Below are 22,982 nucleotides of genomic sequence, written 5' to 3' on the forward strand. Positions count from 1 at the left end.
CAAGGTATTTAAATTTCCTGATGTCTGGGAATTTTACCCTGTAAGATAATAGAAATCAGACTGTGTGAAGTATCTATGACATGGAAGTGTACAATAAATATCTATTACCCTTTCTTCTCTCTCACACTAAATTCAAAGTCATTTCGTCCAGAATTGACCACAGGGGCTTTGCTAAATTAGTCTCTTGGGGTTTAGGTAATGTGGAATCCAGGACAGATTCCCAGGAAAATTGATAGTGTTTGTATTTTGAAGCCAAATAGGAATGGTCATTTGAAGAGAACAGCAGTCTATTTCCAATCACAAGCAACCCTAGCTTTGACTATGATGGAGGTTTCCACTGCTGTACCCACACCACTTTCTTCTGACCCCAACTGGCCTAATTAAGTTTTCCTCCTAATTTTCTATATCGAAAGTCTTTAAAGGCAGAAGGCAAGGAGTTCTATTTACGTTTCTGCCAATTATTAGGTTGGTGCAAAAGTAATTGCGGTTTTTGCAATTATTTTCAACCTTTTAAACCACAATTACTTTTGCACCAACCTAATAAAGTGCACTTATGAATGGCTTTCTGTGGGTCTAGCATTGTACTGAACACATTCAGACATACATGTATCCATCCATCCACATGCATACACACACATATCTGCACACACCCTCACTTCACTCTTCATGAAGAAACCAAGCTACAGAGAAGTTAAATAATACATCCAAAGTGATAGATATAATGAAAACCTGGATATTTAGCTGCTCTTTACTTACATATTTTTCCAGTTATTTTCATATACTCATACTATGGTATATGAACCTAGTATTCAAAGATACAATAAATAGCACATTGCTACTGAGGTTATCTCCTAAAACTCCACAAGATGGCAGTAAAAGGTTTTGCGTAGAACTATATATACCAGTGGTGTTTGGTCTATTGGCTGAGTTTTGTGCTATTGTTTGTATTTGTCCATAGTATTAAAACTGCTTGTTACCATAACTAGACTTTTAAAATATAATTCAAAAAATTAAAAGTGAATTCAAATCTCGAAGTAGAATTTGTGGCTTTGGTTTATTCTCTCTCTCTATCTCTGTCTCTCTTTCTATACAGATATGGTGCCAAAAAATGTATACATATTTTAAGAAAGGAAAAAACTGTATTAAAATTGTAATATTCAATATATACCGATAACAAAAGATGAATACAAGTCACATTTGATTTCTGCAATTACGAGAGGTGCTCAAAGTGGTTACGATCAGCATAATTTTAATACAGTTTTTTCCTTTCTTAAAATGTGTACACAGTTTTTGGCACCCTGTGTGTGTGTGTGTGTGTGTGTGTGTGTGTGTGTGTGTGTGTGTATCGAGAGAGAGAGAGAGAGAGAGAGAGAGAGAGAGAGAGAGAGAGAGAGAGAGAGAGAGCTGTTTTAATCCACCAGGAACTCTATGAGCCGAGGTAGCTGGAGAAAATTCAAAATGAGAAATGTTGCTCCTTCCTGAATGTGACCAATCAATGATTCTCCAGCTTGAAGGAAAGAAAGAGAGGGGTCAGGGAAGGGCCAGAAGCTAATCTTCCATATGATGTAATTGCTTGTTATTTCTCTATGTTCATAATCTACCCTGGAGGGAAACTTTCCCAGTGGACCATGTTAGAAATGACGCTGTGATCCAAACTACAAAAACATTTATTGCCTATATCTCTCATGTTTTATGCGCAACATAAACTGTACTAAACTATGGCTATTTTTTTTCATGTATTTTTATTATTCTACTGAGACATTTGTGATAGAATTAAGGAGGGTGGAAGCTGCATTTTTCTTCCATTTCTTTAATCTGCCTCTCTATTCAGCATACATGGACATAAGTCAGTTGTTCCTGGAATTATGAACAATGCAGAAAAGCACACTCTTTCCATATCTAACATAAATGTAATTGATTGTTCATTAGCATCTACTTTGTGTGTGGTAGTCAGTGCTTAAGGATCAGAAAGATGGCATTGGTCTACATCAAACATGTAAAACATGTTAAATTCAGCATTAGATAGCTCTCTCTGGTTTAAAGTCTTTGGGTGCTGTCCCATGCTGCCCACATTTCTCTCTTTCCCTCATTCCTGAGCTCTCTCTCTCTAATCTCTTACTACCCTCAAATCCATGGTCATTTGTGTTATGAAAAAGAGTATAACTATCATTTTTGCTTGCTCGTAAGAGATTCTCCTTTCACCTAGGGTGGCTCACCATCGTATTTTCTAAACTCAGTTTGTTACCTGAGAAAAATTCTGATACAAGCTATTACAATAATACTATTACAATAATATAGCTTTCATTCCCATACTAGTATCTACTTAAATCTTTTGTTAGGAAAGAACGTATCCCACTCTGTTCATTTGTCCACCCATCTCTGTCTACAATAAATTCAGTAGGAGCTTTCAGTCCCCACGTTACTTTGCTACAAAGATGTAGTGATGATGAAGCCATGTATCATGTTCTCAAGATGCTTGTTGTCTAGGAGAAGAAATAAGTCAGTCCACATGGCTATGCCATAAGAAAAGTACAAAGAGGCAAGTGAGATCCACAGAAGAGGCAACACCTGACCTCGTGATCTGGGGAGGATTTATGCTCTCTTTAGTAATGAGAAGACCCTCTTAGTTCCCCCACCTCAAGTCTAAGATAAACCATCTTTTCATCAGACCGCAAAGGACGAATATGAAGTCTGATACACAGGTAAAAAGCCAGGATGCTCAAGAATGTTGAGCAGTCCAAGCCAACAAGACATGAGATAGAGGAGTCTAGCCAGGCTTCTGAATCCCAGGCCAAGGACTCTGAGTTCTAGACTGTGGTAGGAAAAGCAAACAGTTCCCAGGTACAGACACGCAATGTACCCTGGGCAAATTCCCTGTTCTACGCACTTCTCTGTGAAGTGAAAAGATGGCACCTCAAGATCTCTCGAGTGCTTTCCAGTTCCAACATGCTAGGAATGCATGTGTTTAAGAGAACTCTAGATGATGAAAAGGAGTCATGGAAATTTTTTGAACAATTACTTTATAATTAATAACTAAAACTTTCCCTTTAAATAATAAGAGTTTAAAAAATGAAAATTGAAGGCATGTATTTGTGCTTTGTCAGAGTACAGTGGTTAAAATTTAACCATAAAAAGAAAGTCTAAATTCTCCAGTATAGCTTTTTAAAAAAATATTCCAACCTCATCTCTAAAATTCCCTCCTTTTTCCATGATCTAATCATATTTAATATTGTATCTTCAAACATCCTCCCCAGCCCACCCTCCTCTCCTGAAAACTCTTCTATTCAGCCTTCAGATCTCAGATTACTTGTCACACTCTCTAAATGCCTTATTTCATAAATCGTACCTCACGCTCTCAAAACACACAGAAAATGCTTCCAGGTTAGGGTTTCTTTTTTTCTTTTCTTTTCTTTTTTTCTTTCTTTCTTTCTTTTTTTTCCCACATACTTTTTTACAGTTTTATTTGGGGAGGGTGCGTGAAGAAGGATACTTTTTTCATTCAGCACAAACTGCTCAATTGTGATCTAACACAGCTGTGAGAACAGCATGGTTATGGAGTAGCTCAATAGTGTTACAGCTCAATTATGAAGCAGCATGGCTGTGAGGAGGCCCTGGGGTGAGGAGGCCCTGGGGTGAGGAGGCCCTGGGGCCAGGCCCCTCTCTGGCTAGACAGCTCTGCCATGCTCTGCTCTGCTCCAGCAAGACATCTTCAGTGTTTTAGCTCCAGCTGGAGAAACATAGTTTTCAGTTTTTGGAGAAAAGGGAAAGTGTGTGCTCCCAAGCCAGAGGGGAGCTGACTTATATAGATAGAAGTTCCTGTTCCTGTCCCTCGTCCCTGATTGACTGGTCTGTCCTCATGCAAATGAGGACTCTAAATCCTTGCAATTTGATTGGTCCAAGAAAATGTCCTCATTGGTCAGAATGGAGTCTCTCTGATTGGTCTGAAGATGCTGATGGTGATATAGCTGTGCAGCTCCGATTCAACAGGGAAAACCTCACTTCTATTGGTTGAACTACAATTCCAGGAAATCCTTTACAAATGCTGGCCCAGATGGCAGGAACATTGTGCAGGCAGGCAGTTCAATGCAGACTTCTAGCTGAAGCATGATTAACGTAAGAGGCTCCTGTGTAGAAATGGCTGCTGGGCTCTGTTTTTTAAAATTTGAGCCCAGTTAGCCAGCAGGAGCCCTTCTTAATAGGTATCTTCTTTCTCAGGGTCCACAATATTTTGCATTTCATGTGTCTGTCATGCTCAATCTCCCATCTACATTGAATACATGGATTACAGGTGTAATTGTTTTATTTTCTTTGTCTACTACTTCTGTCATCTTTGTCATTGCCAGGTCAGTTTTGACTGATTTTTCTTCTCATTATGATTTGTATTCCCCTGCTCCTTTGTATGCCTGGCAATTTTGGGTTGGCTGCCAGGTACTATAAATTTTACCTTTTTGGGTGCTGGATATTTTTGTAACCTACAGATATTCTTGAATTTTCTTCTGGTATGTGATTAAGTTACTGTGTTGGAAACAGCTTATTCCTCTTGGGTCTTGCTTTTAAGTTTGTTAGGCGGACAGAGCAACATTTAGTGCTAGAGCTAATTTTAATTGGATCGTTGAAGTAAAAACCCTTTCTCTACTCTTCCTGATACACTATGAATTTTGAGGGTTTTGGTTGGTTGGTTGGTTGGTTGGTTGGTTGGTTGGTTGGTTTCATCTGGCTGGTGGGGAACAGGCACTATCCCCAGCCTTGTGTGAGCTCCTGGAATTGTTCCCTTTAATCCTTTTGGGTGATTCTCTCCCTTGTCTCTGGCAGTTTTCTCACACATATGAATTGATCAATACTCTGCTGAATAAATGAGGGGAACCCTTGTACATCTCTGGCAATCTTTCTCTAGCCATATGTTCTTAGGTATTACACTTTACAAACTCAGGCCTCTGGATTCTCAGCTTCATCTCCTCAGCTCGTGGGAGACCTTGGCTCCATTTGAGTTCTGCTCTGCGCCAGGCGTTGGAAACCTTCTCCGAACAGTAAGCTGCAGGCAATTATAGGTTCCTCTTCTTTTCCATATCTCAAGGTTCTTTGTTTCTTGATGTCCGGTGTCTTGAGTGCTCTTTCATATATTATGTTGGGTTTTTATAGTCACGTGGGAATGAAAATCGTCATTGTTACTCTATTATGCCCTCCAGTGGCATTATCACTGTTTGCTAATTAAACTTAACTTTGACGTCATTTTTGTTTTTTATTGATTTGATCTTAACATAAGTTGTCCAAATTTTTTGGTGGTTGTTGTTATCTGGAGTAAATCTTTGACAATAGTATATACTTAAGTTATTCTTTACATTCTGTTGTTATTTTTCTCATATATGTTTCAGACTTTTTAAAATTTTTATTAAATTTATAGGGTTAACGTTGGTGAGTAAAATTATATAGGTTTCAGATGCACATTTCTAAAATACATCATCTCTACATTGCATTGTGTGTTCACCACCCAGAATCAATTCTCTTTTTGTAACCATATATTTGACTCCCTTTTCCCTTTTCTATGACACCCTCTCCCCCCTTACCCTCTGGAAACCACTAACTGATTGTCAGTGTCTATGAGTTTGTTTCTTTGTTTGGTTGTCTTGTTTGTTTGTTGCTTTCAGTTTTACATCCCACATATGAGTGAAGCCATATGGTTCTCAACTTTTTCTGTCTGACTTATTTCGCTAAGTATGATAATATCAAGATCCATCCATGTTGTCACAAATGGCAGGATTTCATCTTTTCTTATGGCTGAGTAATATTTCATTGTATATATGTATTGTACCATGTCTTCTTTATCCAATCATCTATTGAAGGACACTTTGGTTGTTTCTATGTCTTGCCCACTGAGGATAAAGCTGAAATGAACATAGAGGAGCATATATCTTTACAGATAAATGTTTTCAGATGTTTTGGGTAGATACCCAGAAGAGGGATTGCTGGGTCATATGGTAATTCTATTCTTAATTTTTTGAGGAATCTCCATACTGTTTTCCATAGCAGCTGTACCAATATACATTCCTACCAGCAGTGTATGAGGGTTCCTTTTTCTCCACAGCCTGACACTTACTACTTCTCTTCTTGATAATAACCATTCTAACAGGTGTGAGGTGGTATCTCATTGTGGTTTGATTTGCATTTCCCTAATAGCTAGTGAAGCTGAATATATATATATATATATATATATATATATATATATATATATATATATACACACACACATACATACACACACACACACACACACACACACACACACACACACACACATATATCTGTTGGCCATTTGTATGTCTTTTTTGAGAAGTGTCCATTCAGATCCTCTGCTCATTTTGTAATTGGATTGTTTTTTTGTTATTGAGTTGTATGAGTTCTTTATATATTTTGGATATTAACCTCTTATTGGAGGTGTTGTTTGCAAATGTCTTCTCCCATTCAGTTGGTCACCTCTTTGTTTTGTTGATGGTTTATTTTGCTGTGCAGAAGTCTTTTAGTTTGATATAGTACCATTCATTTATTTTTGCTTTTTCTTTCCTTGCCTTTGAGGTCAAATTCATAAAATTCTCTCTGAATCCAACATCCATAAGTTTAGTACCTATGCTTACTTCTATGCAATTTATTGTTTCAGGTCTTATGTTTAGGTCTTTGATTCATTTTGATTTAATTCTGGTATATGGTGATTAACAGCAGTCTAGTTTCATTCTTTTGCACATGGCTTTCCAATTTTCCCAGCACCATTATCGAAGAGGCGCTCTTTTCTCCATTGCATGTTTTTGGCTCCTTTGTCAAAAATTATCTGCCTGTATAGGTGTGGATTAATTTCTGGGTTCTCAATTTTATTCCATTGGTCTGTGTGTCTGTTTTTCTGCCAATACCATGCTGTGTTGATTATTGTTGCTTTGTAGTATAAATTGAAGTCAGGGAGTGTGATACCTTCAACTTTGTTCTGTTTTCCTAGGATTGCTCTGGCTATTCAGAGTCTTTTGTGCTTCCATAAAAATCTGATGATTTTTTTGTTCCATTTCTATAAATATTGCCATTGGGTTTTTGATGGGGATAGCATTAAATCTTTATATCATTTTGGGTAATATGACCATTTTAACTATATTGATTCTTCCAGTCGATGAATAGAATATTTTTCCATTTCTTTGTATCTTCTTCAATTTCTTTTAATAATGTTGTATGGTTTTCAGTGTATTGGTCCTTCACATTCTTTGTTAAGTTTATTTCTAGGTATTTTATCCTTTTTGTTGTAACTGCAAAAGGAATTTTTTGTTTATTTTTTCACTGAAATTTTATTTTTGGTATATAGGAACACAGTGGATTTTTGTACATTGATTTTGTAATCTGCAACTTTATTTGTTTATTGTTTCTAATAGGTTTTTGGTGGAATCTCTAGGATTTTCTATATAAAGAATTATGCCATCTATAAAAGGTGACAATTTAACTTCTTCATTCCCAGTTGGGATGCTTTTGATTTCTTTCTCTTGCCTGATTGCTCTGGCAAGGACTTCCAATACTAGTTGAGTAACAGTGGTGACAGAGGCCATCCCTGTCTTGTTCCTGATCTTGGAGGAAAAGCTTTCAGTTTTTCACCATTAAGTATTGTTTTAGCTGAGGGTTTGTCATACATAACCTTTATTATGTTGAGGTATTTTCCTTCTATACCCACTTTATTAAGTGTTTTAATCATAAATAGATGCTATGTCTTGTCAAATGCTTTTTCTGCATCTCTTAGTATAACCATATGATTTTTAACCTTTATTTTGTCACATTAATCGATTTGCATATATTGATCCTCCTTGTGCCCCTGGAATGAACCCTACTCGATCATGATGTATAATCTCTTTAATGTATTATTGTATTAGATTTGTTATTAAGTTTGTTATTATGTTGTATTAAGTCATCTTTGAATTTTGGGTAAAATTCACTAATGAAGACTTCTGGTCCTGGACTTTTGATTTTGGGCAGGTTTTAGATGACTAGTTCAATTTCTTACTGTTGATCGGTAGATTTTCCAGTTTTGTGATTTAGTCTAGGAAGGTTATTTATTTCTAAGAACTTGTCCATTTTTTTCTACGTTATTGAATTTGGGGGCATACAGTCCTTCATAGTATTCTTGTATGATTTTTTTGCATTGCTGTGGAACCCATCATAACTTCTCTTTCATTTCTGATTTTTAAATTTGTGTCTTTTCTCTTTTATCCTTAGTGAGACTAGCCAAGGGTTTGTCATTTTTTTTTATCTTTTCAAAGAACCAGTTCTTCATTGCATTAATTTTTTTATTGTTTCTGTTTTCTATTTCATTTAATTCTGCTCAAATTTTTATTTCTTTCCATCTGCTGACTTAGGGTTTAACTTGTTCTTCTTTTCTCTAATTCTTTAAGATGTAATGTTAGGTTGTTTATTTGGGATTGTTCTTGTCTCTTGAGATACGCCTGTAATGATACAAATTTCCCTCTTAATACTGCTTTTGCAGGTCTCAATAATTTGAATACAATGTATTTTCATTCTCATTTGTTTGTATGTATCTCTTCTCTTGATTTCTTCTGGATCTCTCCTCTTATTTCTTCTTTGACCCAGTCGTTCTTTAGTAGCATGTTGTTTAATCTCCACATATTATGATTTTTTTCCACTTTCTTTTTGCAGTTGATCTCCAATTTCAAAGCATTGTTGTCAGTTTTCTTGGTATGATTTCAGTTTTCTTAAATTTGCTGAGGCTAGTTTTTGTCCCAACATGTGGTCTATCCTTGAGAATTTTCCATGTGCACTAGGAAAGAATGTATAGTCTGATGTTCTAGGATGAAAGACTCTATAAATGTCAATTATTCCATTTGGTCTAATGTGTCATTCAAGGCTAATATTTCCTTATTGATTTTCTGTTTGGATGATCTATTCAAATCTGTCAATGGGATATTTAGGTCCCCTATTATAATTGTGTTTTTGTCAGTTTCTCCCTTTAGTTTTGTTTATAGTTGCTTTATATATTTTGTTGTTCCATCATTGGGAACATATATATTGATAAATGTTATGTCTTCTTATTGTATTGTCCCCTTTATCATTATGAAATGTCCATTTATTGTCTCTTGTTACCATTGTTATCCTGAAGTCTGTTCTGTCAGATATAAGTATAGCCATGTCCGCTTTTCTCTAATGCCATTTGCATGAAGTATCATTTTCCACCCTTTTACTTTGAGTCTGTATTTGTCCTTGTAGCTGAGATGTGTCTCTTGAAGGCAGCATATGTTTGGGTTTTGTTTCTTTGTTTGTTTGTTTTAGTCTAATCTGCTACTCTGTGTTTTTTTATTGGTGAGTTCATTTTATGTATACTTAGGGTGATTATTGATATATGAGGATTTCCTATAGCCATTTTATCTTTTGCTTTCTGGTAGTTCAGGATCTCCTTTGTTTCTTTACCTTTGTGTTTCTGTCTGTTATCTTAGTTTGGTGGTATTCTATGACTTTTCTGTTTCTTCTTTTTCATGTTATGTGTCTCACTTCTGGATTTTTTCTCTTTCCTTTTTTTATTTTTTTTTATTTTTGAGTGGTTACCATTAAGTTTATGTACGAGATGTGATCACAAAATATGATAAATATGTAAATTTTTAAAAATGCATTACAGTAAAAGACACACTGTTATTACCCCCCTCAAAATACTCCCCTTCGCTTCTAACACACTTATCCCATCATTCTTGCCACTTTCTGAAACAGTTCTGGAAGCCTTCTTTCATGAGTATCTTTAGTTGTGCTGTCCTGGCTACCTCGATGTCTTGAATCATTTTGACTTTGGGGAAGAGCCAGAAGTTACAAGGTGCCAGATCTGGTGAATAAGGTAGATGAGGACACACTGTAATGTTTTTATTTGGCATAAATTGCCATATACCAAAAGCAATGTGTGACACAGAGCCTTTCTGTTTTGATCAAAACATATGGTGAATGCTGCTGCCAAATGCCATCCAACAGAAAGGCAGTGATGTTCAATATGGGAAGTGGTGCATCGAACCTTAGTAACAGTGTGTGACAAGTTTCAACTTGTTTGGTGCTGTCAGTCAGGTGTGAGTTACGGTTGAGAGAAGCTGTGTTTTAAAATGTACCATAAATCATCCTCCATCATGACAATGCTCCATGTCACACATTGCTTCTGGTATGGCAGTTTCTGTCAAATAAAAACATTATGGTGTGTCCTCATCCACCTTAGTCACCGGATCTGGCACTGTATGACTTCTGGCTCTTCCCCAAAGTCAAAATGATTCAGGACATCGAGGCAGCCACGACAGCACAACTAATGACACTCATGAAAGAGGACTTCCAGAACTGCTTCAAAAAGTGGCAAGAACGATGGGATAAGTGTATTTGAAGCAAGGGGGAGTATTCTGAGGGGAATTGATGACAATGTGTCTTTTACTGTAATATTTTTTTTATTTAAATATTCGTCATATTGTTTGATCACACCTCATAAAAGAAAGTATCATATACACAGTAGTCCTTGTTTTTTCAGCATGCATCTTGTCTCTGTTCCCCTTTGCAAATTCAGATCTTTACTTCCTCCCATTTTATGTTTTTGTTGTCACAAATTATCCCTATTTATGCTGTGAGTTAATTTCTGAGTTGCAGTAGCAAATTGTTTTTTTCTTCTCTTTTTTGGGGTTTTTATCTTTTTTATCATTTATGTTATGTTTAATTGTATAGTGCCCTATTCTGTGAATGGGTTCCCATTTCCTGCTTCTGTCTGTCTGTTAGTAATCTTACTCATAGTTTTGTATCCTTTTGTCTTTTTGTTCCCATCAAAATAAACTCCTTCAGTATTTCCTATAATGCAGGCCTTGTGGTGCAAAATTCCTTCAGCTTCTGTATACCTGGGAAGGTCTTTATTCCTCCTTCATATCTAAAGGATAATGTTGCTGGTTATATTATTCTTAGCTGGTAATTTCTCTCTTTCAATAGTTTAAATATTTGGCTCCCTCCTGGCTTGTAGAGTTTCTGCTGTAAAATCTGATGATAACCTGATTGGCTTTCCTTTGTAGGTTACTGTCTTCTTTTCCCTGGCTGCCTTGAGGATTCTTTCTTTGTCATTAATTTTTGACAGCTTTAGTATAATGTGCCTTGGAGAAAGCCTGTTAGGAATGAGGTAATTAGGTGTTCTGTCTGCTTCTTGAATTCGAGGATCCAGTTCTTTCCGTAGGTTTAGGAAGTTCTCGTGAACTGTTCACTTGAATAAATTTCCTTCTCCCTCTCTTTTCCTTCTGGTATACCCATTATTCTTATACTGCTCTTTCTGATGGAGTCAGATAGTTCTTGGAGAGTTCTTTCATTTCTTTTAACTCTCAAGTCTCTCTCTTCTTCCATCTGTATCATTTCCATATTTCTAGATTCAATATCACTAATTCTTTCCTCCATCTGGTCAGTTCTATTTTCCAAGCTTGCTGTTTCAGTCTTCTCTTTTATTGAGTTCCTCAGCTCTAGAATTTCTATTTCATTCTTTTTAAAAATTTCAATCTCTTCAGTACAATATTCCTTTTGTTCATTGATTTTTTTTCTGAGTTCATTAAAATGCCTACCTGAGTTTTTTTACACCTTGTTGAGTTTTTTCAGAACTGCAGTCTTGAATTCTCTGTCATTTACGTCACGTAGTTCCATGTCTTTAACTTTATTGAATGGAGATTTTTTATTTTCTTTTAGAGATGCCCTGTTACCATGGTTATTCATGGTAGTTATTGGATTATTTCTCCTCTTGGGCATCTACAGGAGTGAATTCAGTGCATCAGGATTGATACAAAGAGGTCTTTCCTTTGTTTTCCAGTAGGTAGTGCTGGAGCATTTTATTTTCTCTTGTCCTGTTCCTGTTTCTCATTGTAGAAGATTTCCTGGGGGATGTGGGCATCTCCTCTGTAACCAGGTTAACTCGGTCTCAGGGCACCAGTGGAAGGGTATAGTGGGCAATGAGGTTCTGAGCCCCTGAAATCTCAGTGCTGCCCCTGTATCCAGATTCAGAGCTGTGCACCTCAGCAGCCCTGGGTGCCCCTGCTGGGATCAGCCACAAAAATGTGCAAGAAGGGTGGATTGGCAGAGGTGGCTGGTTTGTATGTGGTTTTATTCTCCTCTGAATAATGGGGACTGCCAGACCACAGCAGCCTCGCCCCTATAGCTCCTCCCTTGCCACTGGAATTAGACTCAATGTGTGTCTGTTGCTCAGGAACTGTCTCTCTAGTTCTCATGGATGTAGATATTCTGCTCAAATCTGACACTGCTACCTTTATTTCTGGAGCCCGCTGCTAACACTGGGAGGGTGTGGGTGAGGCAAACTCTGGAAAGGTGGGAGGAGGTGGCCAAGCTCATGGCTTTGTTTTCTGCCTGGCAATGAGGGCTGTTAGGTTGAAGTTGTCGCACTTCTGTATTCTTCGTTGCCTTGAGGTCTAAGCCCTGATTGCTGGGTTCAGCCGTATTATATGCTGATCCCTCAGACAGGATTGCTGGGGCCACAGAGAGTGCAACTGCAGTTTGAATCCTTTCCTCTCCTTGGATCGCAGTGAGATCCTGCCTGCATCCCGCGACCTCCATCTCTGCACTTCCCTCTTCCCTCCTCCTCTGTGAACCCGATTAGCCCACCTTCAGATGTTTCGATGCACAGATCTCTCAGACATGTTTGCATGTTGCGTAGACAATTCTTTCTGGAATTATAACTGTTCAACTTGTTGTAACTTCAAGCGGAGAGATCAAGGGGCACCCTTCATGCCACTATGTTTCTGACATTACCCTACTTTTTTAGTTCTAGAATTTGTTCTATCAAGCTTTGCTCTAGTGCAAAACAGGTTAGGGTTTCTTTATGCACTCATATGCCCAGTACTTTTCCTCTCAAAACACTTACCATGCTAATTTGTAGTGATATATATAATAATCCATTTTCCTCACTAGATTATAAATCAGGACAGTGTATCTTTTGTTCGCCTGACACATAACAGATATCCTATATATATATATCTAATGAGTGAATAAATAAAGTTAGATTATTATTCTAAGTCAGTAGATTCTTCGTGAAGACCTAATAAAATAATGCACGTCCAATAATGCATGGCATTGTACATCTATATTATTCAGGAAATGATGTTAGGGGTTGTCCCTATTGGTTGATTTCTGAAGGATTCTTGAAGGATTGATTCTTGAAGGATTATCAATTTACAGGAATATGTACAGCCTAATAATATTTCAAGAATGTTTATAAGATTGCCCAGCAGCTCAAAAATGAAAACATAAAAAGTGTAGTTATGTCTTCTGTATAACAACCACTAGAGGGCAATAAAAGCAAACTTTGAACATCTTTTAAAGGTTAGAATTATAAAAAAAAATTTTTCTGATTAAAATCTGGATAGATGATCTTATTGTCTGAAATAGATATAGGACGTGTAGGCTGTAGTTTCTGTGACTATGGCCTTATTAGTTACAATTGCCTTTCTAATGTGGTTTTAAAAGCTAGATTATCTGTGATGATAACATCACCCTACGTTTTGTATGTTATTTAAACCTCACAAAACTAGCAGAGAATATATTCTTGTCCCATTTTCCAATGGAAAAACTGAGGTTCAGAAGTGTTAAAACAATCAGTAGCCGTAAGAAGGCAAACTACTAACACAAACTCTGTAAGTGCTTATTGACTGCTTACATTTACATACAAAATTCTTTGCTAAGGCTCATAGTTGGGGAAAACACAGTTCTCAAAATTAATCATACCAGTTTACAATGGAGCTATATGGCAGCAGCTCCCTAGATCTTTTGGTTTTAGGTGACTATAGGTAGGCTATCTGATAATGCTGCCAGAATATCTACCTAGAACCTATGCACAGAAAGGTGTCTAGGAAGAAGATATGCTTCTGGACTCCACAATGGTTAGACCCTTCCTGGGGTTATATGATCTATTCTAGTTGCTGCATTTGTACAAAAGAATCAAGAAGCAACAGACTAGGGTTAATGTATATGATACATTAGAGGGTCAAAGGGAAATTGGGATGTCCTGTAGGGGGTGGGATCAAGGGAGATGGAGTTTGAAATGCTCAGCATGTAGGCTCTGGAGTCAGAAAAGGTGGGTCTGATTTGACATATGCATTACAAATAGAAAACTAATAATTCCAGGGTTCCGGGTTGGCCTGTTCTCTGAAGGTCAAATATGGAAGCCAATGCATGTAAAACGGTCCCTCCAGGATTCACTTGCTAAAGAAGAAGCCCCTTCACTGCCTCAGTCTGAGCAGATGTAAGAAGTCCTTTCAATGGAAGCTCTGGTGAGGTGTGTGCCAGGTGAGCGAGGCCTCACCAGCTGAAGTAGCAAGGTGAAGGGGAGTTAAAATCCTCAAGGGCTTTTTTCCCTTGTGCTCAGTGAGTTGACCTCCAATCTCTTCCTCCACCTCCTGGGTGAGCCACCATGAGTTGGGCCACACAGTCCTGTGGGCCAGCTGGAGAGTGGGTGCTACGAGAGGGCAGTTCCTTTGCCCAAGGATGGTCCTGTGTCCCCTGCAGGTGGCAGGCCTTTCTCTTGGGCTCAGGTGGCCCTTCACCCCTGTCTCCAAGATGGCAACCGTCATGCGTGAATTTATGATGAATTTCACTTCCGAGGAGGTTGCATTCAACATAATAAGGTCTCCATTAGAGGAACTGGATCAGTTGGCATGGCCTGTGTTATTTCCATTGTATTAGAAGGCTTGGGGTGATGAACTTGCCTTTGTGAATGAAGGAAAACTGAAGGGTGAGATAGTGGATCTTAAAAATGGCAGCCCTTTAATGAACATGCCAAATATTGTTTCCAGCGAAGATTTTGTTGTCACTGCAAATTTTAATTTAGTGATTATTGCAGCAAGTGCACACCAGGATAAAGGAGAAATACTCCTTGATTTAATCCAGTGAAACGTGATCATATTTAAATTAATGATTTCCAATATTACCCTATTACCCAATACACTCCTCACTGGAAACTGATTATTGTTTCCAATCCAGTGGATATCTTAACTTATATAGACTGGAAATTGGGTGAATTTCCCGGAAACTGTGTTTGGAAGTGGCTATAATTTGGACACTGACTGTTTCCATTTCTTGTTTGGACAAAACCTTGTTATACACTCTGAGAGCTGTCATGGGTGGATCCCAGGAGAGCATGTAGGCTCAAGTGTTTCTGTGTGGAGTGAACATTGGTGGTGTCCCTTTGAAAACTCTGACCTCAGATATAGGAACTGATAAAGATCCTGAGCAGTTGGAAAATATCCGCAAAGAAGTAATTGCCAGTGCCTGTGAGATTATTAAAATGAAAAGCAATACTTCTTGGGCCATTGGCCTATCTGTAGCTAATTTAACACAAAACATTTTGAACAATCTTAGAAGAGTGCATCCAGTTTCCACCATAATTAAGGGCCTGTATGTAATAAATGAAGAAGTGTTCCTTAGTGTTCTTTGTATCCTGGGGAGAACGGTATTACAGACCTGAGAAAGGTAAAGCTGAACCCTGAAGAGGAGGCCTGTTTGAAAAAGAGTGCAGAAACACGGGAAACACTTTAAAGTTGGTTAAACTTACCATTCTGAAGTTATTAAAGAAGAGATAGTAGATATGAGACTGTGTATGTTAAGCTTTTGAATGAACTTGAAACTAAAAGTTGGAAACATTTAGCCCTGTAGCTCTTCTACTTAGCATCCAGATGCGGGATGATACTCATTTTTTACAATTCCTAAGTGATTGCATCAAAGGAGGTGTGTTTGGTACCTCTAATATACAATGCTTGTCTTCCATATATATGTAGTTGCCATTTGGTCCAAAAGGATATATGATGTAGGTGTTTATTGTGTTATAAACAGTCTTATTCTAAGCTGGAAAACAAAGGGGGGACATCTAATTCTTTTAAGTACATACTAATTATTTTGTTTTGGATAGTTTGTACCTACTTTCATTTATATACTATAAAAGAAGTTGTAATCACTTTTACAAGGTAAAGATAAAAGTACACACACAAGAAAAAAGTGAATCTGGATTTATGATTGTAAACTTGGGCACTTTACTTCTCTGTGCCTCAGTTTCCTCATCAATAAAATGATGACTTTGTCTACTTATAAGGCTGTTATGGGAATCAAAATAATGCATATATGTTTAGTGTAACATTTGGCACATGAAAGAAATTAGTAGATGCTGCTTTTTGTTGTTGTTAAAGCATTTGCAAATTTCTATAGAAATGAATATTGATTTGTTTGTGTTGTCCTAGAAAATGTATCAGAACCAAAAGAGGCACCAGCTAAAAGCAAGAGTTTGTGAATCAGTAAGGTTTGGTTTCAAATCTTGTTTATACAACATAAGGCCTAAGTAATCTTGAATGAGTCACTCCGTCTCATCAAATCTCCATTTCCTCATGTTATTAAGCATTTACTGAGTCTTCACTGTGCTAAGTACGGTGGGTAAAGTGATAGGGTGTCGTTTTGCTCCATTGTAGTTACTCAAGCGGGGGCCAGCTGACTACCCACAGGGATTTAGGGGCTTGGGAAAAAGTATTCCTGCAAAGTATGGAACTTTTAATGAAATCACCAAGGATCCTATCAAGAGTGTTTCTCTCTATTCTTGAAAATGTTGGAGATAAAATTTGTTCTCACAGTCAAGTTGTCTTCATCTGATATGTCATAAACTAGGCATCATCTAGTGGACAGTCATTCAAAATCATTTCCCTTGGAATAGCATTTGGCCTTTAAGATTCACTAGATTTCTTTACTTCCCAGGGAGTAAAAAGGAAGAAAAATGGTGGCTTTGGAACCAGAGAAACATTTGAACGCTGCTTTACTGCTAACTGGTTGTGAGACCTTTGGATAAGTCCTTCCCTTCCCTGAACTGAGTCTTGGCATCTATAGAATAGGGCTGACTCCTATCTGAGAGGATTGTTATGGAGCTTAGATGCGCAGGGGTGTATAGAGCAGCCAGCATAGTGCCTGACACACAGTAGGTAGTAGATGGTCCCCCCATCTTTGTCAGAGCCACCAGCAGACCCAATGTTCACAGCCCTGTGAGCCAGCCTCAAACTCTAAAAGCAGTAGGCACTGGCCTTTCTTATGGTGATTGCCACATCTTCTAAACCCAATGACATTGCTCCTCCCAGGTGAAAGCTGACTTCTGATACATTTCCCACACTTTTGATCTATAAACTCTTTTCCCTCACACTCTGTGTATACCTAGGATTTTAGTGTCCTTATGCTCTTTTTCTGCCCTCCTTCAATGAATTCTTTTCTTGAAAAATCAGATGCAGCGGTTCACAATGAGGTTAAACACCAGAAAAAAGGCAATGTATTATCCCAGCTGTATCGAGATTTTAATATATAACAAGCTTAAAGCCAAAGCAATGAATCTCAAATGGCAGAATTATAAGCTTCCCAATAACCCCTATAAGGAAAGATTTTCAAAAACATTGTAGAGTTGTTTATAGCATTAGTATATTTTTACATTTCAAAGGTGACTACTACATAAAGCTGTGATCTTCCTGATGGCAAATCGAAGGCTTGTTTTTATTGATTTCAGTACATAGCACAGCCTCTGACACATTGTAAACATTAGATAAATGTAGACTAGATGGTCTTGAGGCCATGTCAGATGTGCAAATATATTTCTTAGCTCACGTGTTAACTGCTAAACACAAGCACAAACTGTTTACCCAAACACCTGGGAGTAAGGAGTTGGAAAAAATAGAAGTGTTTTTCTTTGCTTTAGTTTTGGGGCTAGAGGAACTAAATGTCTTTTGCTTATTAGGAAGAATTTCATAGAAGAAGTAGGATTTGAATTGGGCTTCCTGAGGCAAAGGTGACAGTGTGACATGGGTCTATGAACAAGATAGACTGTCCCCAGCCCAATAGACAGCATAGATGTAAGTTCAAAAGCTACTACTAAAGGGTTCCGATGACAACATTAGAAGCACTTCTCTGAATAGCTGGTTTTGAAAACCTATGTCCCAGTGTGCATTTTCCTGTCTTCATTTCAGTTTCCTTTGAACATTTTAAACATTCCTTCTCCCACATAGCCTCTCACACTTCTCCTACACACTCCCAATCCTCTCCCACATACATAGCCAAAAAAAAAAAAAAAAAAAAAAAAGTCTCTCTGTCTCTTTCTCTCTTTATACCAGTTTCCTCTATACTTTTGCTCAGTAATATGTCACAGTCAGAAAAGTTTCAGCTCATTACTTGGCAATCTTAATGCCGTTCTCTTAAAATAGTCAAAGATTTGCTCTTTTCCTTAATAGCCAACAATAAATATGGATTTTAATATCTCTTACCCCATTGCCTGGGACTGAAATTTTCACAATATTAAACTCAAATTTGAAGCTTCTAAAACTACTCTGGAAAAAAGAACCAGGCAGATTATTTTACAATTACTTCCTTAATCCAAAAGCAAATGATATGGATTTTACTCATTAAACATTTTTTAACCAGGAAGTAACCCCCCAAAACAATTCTTAAATTTTATATGACATTCACATTAGAAAGTACAAAATAGAAATTTGCTTTCAAAGGTATCAGTAGTGGTATTAGATTGAACCACATACAATTGCCACTTTTGTAGGTCAAGTCAAATATTTGGAATTTTGTATAGTCCAAACTAACATAGATTCATATCTATCTGATATCCACAGAATCCTCACAGATGTCTTGGTCTTTAGAACTCTTGGGTAGATGTTAAAGCCATGGATGATAGTATGTAAAGAGTCTTCAGAAGTTCAAAACAAAAAAAGAAACAAAACAAAACAAAACAAAAAAAAAGCTACCTCTATTGGTTTACTCATTTGAAAAGGATGTTAAACAAAGCAGGAATGTTTTCCAAATTTCCATATTAAAAGCAACCTCCATCATTCGTTGAATAGGTTTTTATATACATCATCTTATTCAGTCCTCACTATAACTCTGTAAATCTTGAAGTAGATATCTCTGTCATCACATCATAGATGTAAATATGGGATCTTAGAGCAGGTTAACTTGCTCAGGATCACAAATTCCAAACCTGAGTTTGCTGGACGAAGCCCACACTCTTTCCCTTCTATCACACTGCCTCCGTTGATGTAAAAGTGTGGGGCAGCAAGAGGAGGGGAGGGAGAGAGGGAGAAAGTTTGCCAAAATGAAATACCGATTATCATCAGGACTTAATAATATGAATATATGTTGAGTTCTTTGCATATAAACTTTGACATTCTGCAATAGGCCTTTAAGATGAAATCCTATAAAGTAGAAAATCATCTTATAGACCCAGAGCTCCTCAAAAACAGAGGTTGTGTCTAAATAATCTTGGTATCTTTGGGCTATGGCATAAGATCTGACACATATGAAGTCCCAAATAAATGTGTCTAGAATGAATGTTTGAATGAGTGAATAAATGAATGACTTTTACAATGGAAGGAGGCAGAGAGAGGTACTTAGTTCTTTCCAGAATCAAACATCTTACAATATATATGTATTTTTGAAACACATGATTGAATCATAACTCTGAATGGTACCTCATAGACGTCCTTGCTCAATATTTGTTTGTTTACTTGCTTGTTTGTTTAATAAATTAAGGAACTAAAGCACAAAATTCCAAAGCTAATTGGTGACAGAAGCTAGAGCTATATACACTGAATATTCTTTAAAATATACCTGTCCCTGGGTTTTGCCCCTATTGGGACATAAAACCACTAATCTAAAATAGTGAATTATTCTAATTTATTTATATTTTGATACATATGATACGTATGTATGTATGTAAATATACATATACACACATATAATTACAGAACAATTTACTTTCTTTAAAAAAAATTGAAGTTAATTCTTTTTATTTCACATATCAATTGATAAAGATCAACATTAGCCAGAAATTTCTAGATGGCAGAGAGCCAAATACAAGTATTTTGCTTTGAGAACCCACCCGTTTATTAATCCTCAGGTGGATTTGACCTCCTGAAAGGAATCTTACATGGCCAGACACTCATAAGCCAGCAAAAAAGAAAAAAAGAGACTTTTAATACATACAACAGGTAGTTTTACATATGTTATCCTCCAAAACACATTGTACAACTATACATACTTTGTCTTAGTGATTTATGCATTTTATGCACATTTATTTTGTCCCCTGTTCATCGAAAAAGCCACACCATTTTCCTAGTTTACCTGACTTTCTCTTTACACCTAACTTTGAGGAGAAGCAATATTTAGAACTGATCCATTCCCTGAAAATGGGTGTTATGCATGCATAATCATCTATTACTGACATAATATTCATGGTTTTCACTCAGTCATTTCACGTGTCTCCAGTGTGACATTTCCCCTACGTGCTTCTTTAACCCTGTACTTTATATCTGAAGTCCAGACTGAAATTATGAGCATATCAACGCAGTGATGTTTTCATGCTTTTAACAGGGAGTGAGCTGTTGGCAAAGGATGGCCAACAAGAAATGGAGGTTAGCATGGAAATGATGTAAACCTCGGGCTATGCACATACCCAAAAGCCCAGAGTTAAGCTACTATTGACTGACTGGTGCTAAGGAACAAGGAACAGATGGGGAGGCCGATTCGGAGTTAGAACATTCAGCTTGTAATGTCAATGTTGGAGGTTGAACATTCAATCAGTTCCTTGATCTACAGCAAGGCTCTACATGAGACAGAAACAAGTGGGTTTAAAAAAAAAATGTTCTACAGCAGCTCCAGGGCCCTATAAATCCTAGGGTGCTTCCCCAGAATCTCAACATAGGAAAAACCCTAACTTAAGCTTGTTTTTGACTTAGAGTCACAGAACATTAAATATAAATAAGGCAGCCTGAGATGGCATTTCAAAATGCAAGCAGAGATCATTTTATTTCAGTTCAAGTGCATGCTCCTCTGGTTTGCCTGTATTTGACAGCTAACCCAATGTTTTAGCTGCATTAATGGAACAAGAACACTATTTATTTTTTATTAGCATAATTATAGGGCTCCCACTGCAAGTCAGTTTAGACTTCAAATGGGCAATGCAATTCCGGAAACTCTGCGCTAGGTGGTAAACACAGTAAGTGGTAGGCTGTCCTCCCAACAGAGCAGGAGAAATCAACCAGAGAAGGGAAAAAAAGGGATGGACAGAGAAAGTCGAAGCAGATCGTTCAGAGGGAGGGGATAGGAGAAAGGCGGGAGAGGGAGAGAGAGAGAGAGACATCAGCAGCAGGAGGGAATAACAGCCGCAGAGGAAAGGTAAGGAAGAGAGATGCGAGGGAATGTAGTCACAGATGCTGATGCAGAGATCAGGAGAGCATCGCAGAGGTGAGACCCTGAGGTGAGGAGGGAGTGTGGGGAGCAGGGAAACAGCGTCTCAAGATCTAGGGACCTCACCTACGCAGGGCAGTGTGTGTGGTAACTTTTCCAGGTGGCTAGGTGTTCGGCAAAAGAGAAAATTGCATGCGAAGCTAAATTGTAAGGGGGAAAGATCGAGAAAGGGATTTTAAAGAATTTGAAATTACATGTCTGGGTTCCACAGAACTCCCAGGGCCAAGAACAGCAGGGGCTAATCATGTGTATTGTATTCTGATGTTGGCAACTGTTGGGGCAGTGAGTGGAATTTGAGAGTCCCAGGTCTCGGTTTCAAACAGCCTCCAATGCTGCTTCTCTTTCCCTACCCCTGTGCTTATTGAGTTAATGCTGGTCAGTCTCACAAGATGTGGCAGAGCCTGCAGCCTGTCAGTGCCTGCAGCCAGCCTTTCAAGGAACTGGCCCCAAGTATAGAGTGAAGTACAGTTCAAGGAGTGAGCTAAATGGGCAGGCACTGAACTTGGCCACAATGATATACAAAAGGCATTGACATTGATTGAGATGCTGGGGGGAAAGAGCACTGTTGAGCTCTCTGTAATGTCCAATGTGCCAGAGTCGCTGAGAGCGGAGCTGGCCCCCTTACTGACTGATTGGGGTTGAAGGGAGCAGCCCTTAGGGAGCAGGGCTGGACAACATGCCTGTGGGAGACTGTTAACAGAGATGGAAAGGCACTGGTGACAGGCAATAGCCGGAGCCAGAGCTGCTGTTAGAAGGCATCCCTTTGTGATGTGGTGGTGAAGGGGATCTGTGTTTGGAGGTGGGGGAAGGGAGGGGGACATCGATTCAGCAACTCCCTGGCATAGGTGGTTGTCAGAGCATCACCTGCAGGCCTGAGGCTGCAGGCAGCCAGGGTTGGAGGAGAAAAGGGTAGTGTAAGTGCAGGAGAAAGAACACAAACACAGTCCGTGCATCATCACACAGACAGAGCTCTCATCTCAGCTCTGCTGTGGTGGAAGCTTTCAACTTCTCTGCGCCTCAGGTTCCTTGTTTGAAAAGTTGAGCTCAGCTAAGTTCTTGAGATGATTACCTATAACAACCCCAGCACAATACCTTTTTGCTTAGCATTTGGTGGCCAGTATTATGTTTATTAGTGACCTCTTTCCTTCCACGTTTAAACTTCTGGTCACAGACAGATTGAGGAAAGCCAATTTCACTGGATCTCTTCCCTCTTTATTCCCTCTCTCTATTTGTTCCTATTTTCCTGATTCTCTTTTTTCCTCCTTCCCATTATTTACTGAGCGTGTGCTTTGTGCTAGGAAGTGAACCAAGGCAGTGGGGCCTGATTTCTCAGTGTTTTCTTTCTGTAAATCAAGGAGTATGGCTTTTTGGTTCTGTTCACATCCAGAGCTCCGGCACCTAACCATGGAAACTCAGACTTCGCTGGGGAGTTGTTTTCTGTAGGGAGTGGCGTGCTCTGCGCTAAATTAGGAGGGCTGGAAGGAGGGAATTGGTTGTAATTAGAAAAGATTTAAATGACTGAAAATACCTCCCTGACTATGTAAATGGAAAATTTTTTGATGCTTACAATATTCACTTGAGACTGGTGGTAAAAGACTGTGCACAGTCTTGGCTGCTTTTATGAAGTTCTGCTATGTGGTTGAGAGAGCAGAGGAAGCGATGAAGGAAAGGTGATTCCAGAATATGGCTTTTCT

At 38.2% G+C, this 22,982-nt stretch overlaps 1 protein-coding gene and 1 pseudogene across 21 annotated transcripts in view; both read left to right on the plus strand.

Moving 5' to 3' along the window:
• DLG2 (discs large MAGUK scaffold protein 2) overlaps window positions 1–22,982 on the plus strand; it is a 1,902,684-nt gene that overhangs the window by 1,566,676 nt on the left and 313,026 nt on the right. The window contains exon 1 of one of the 21 annotated variants that reach the window (XM_074335678.1): window positions 21,165–21,285. The exons of 19 other annotated variants lie outside the window; for them this stretch is intronic. The gene's annotated coding sequence lies outside the window, so the exon portion shown is untranslated. Of the gene's footprint in view, window positions 1–21,164; window positions 21,299–22,982 lie in introns of those variants that run through there. One more of the 21 variants, XM_074335679.1, reaches the window with a different exon arrangement.
• LOC109458676 (L-lactate dehydrogenase A-like 6B) lies at window positions 14,183–15,558 on the plus strand (annotated as a pseudogene).

This window comes from Rhinolophus sinicus, linkage group LG06, assembly GCF_036562045.2.
Source record: "Rhinolophus sinicus isolate RSC01 linkage group LG06, ASM3656204v1, whole genome shotgun sequence".
Taxonomy (NCBI): domain Eukaryota; kingdom Metazoa; phylum Chordata; class Mammalia; order Chiroptera; family Rhinolophidae; genus Rhinolophus; species Rhinolophus sinicus.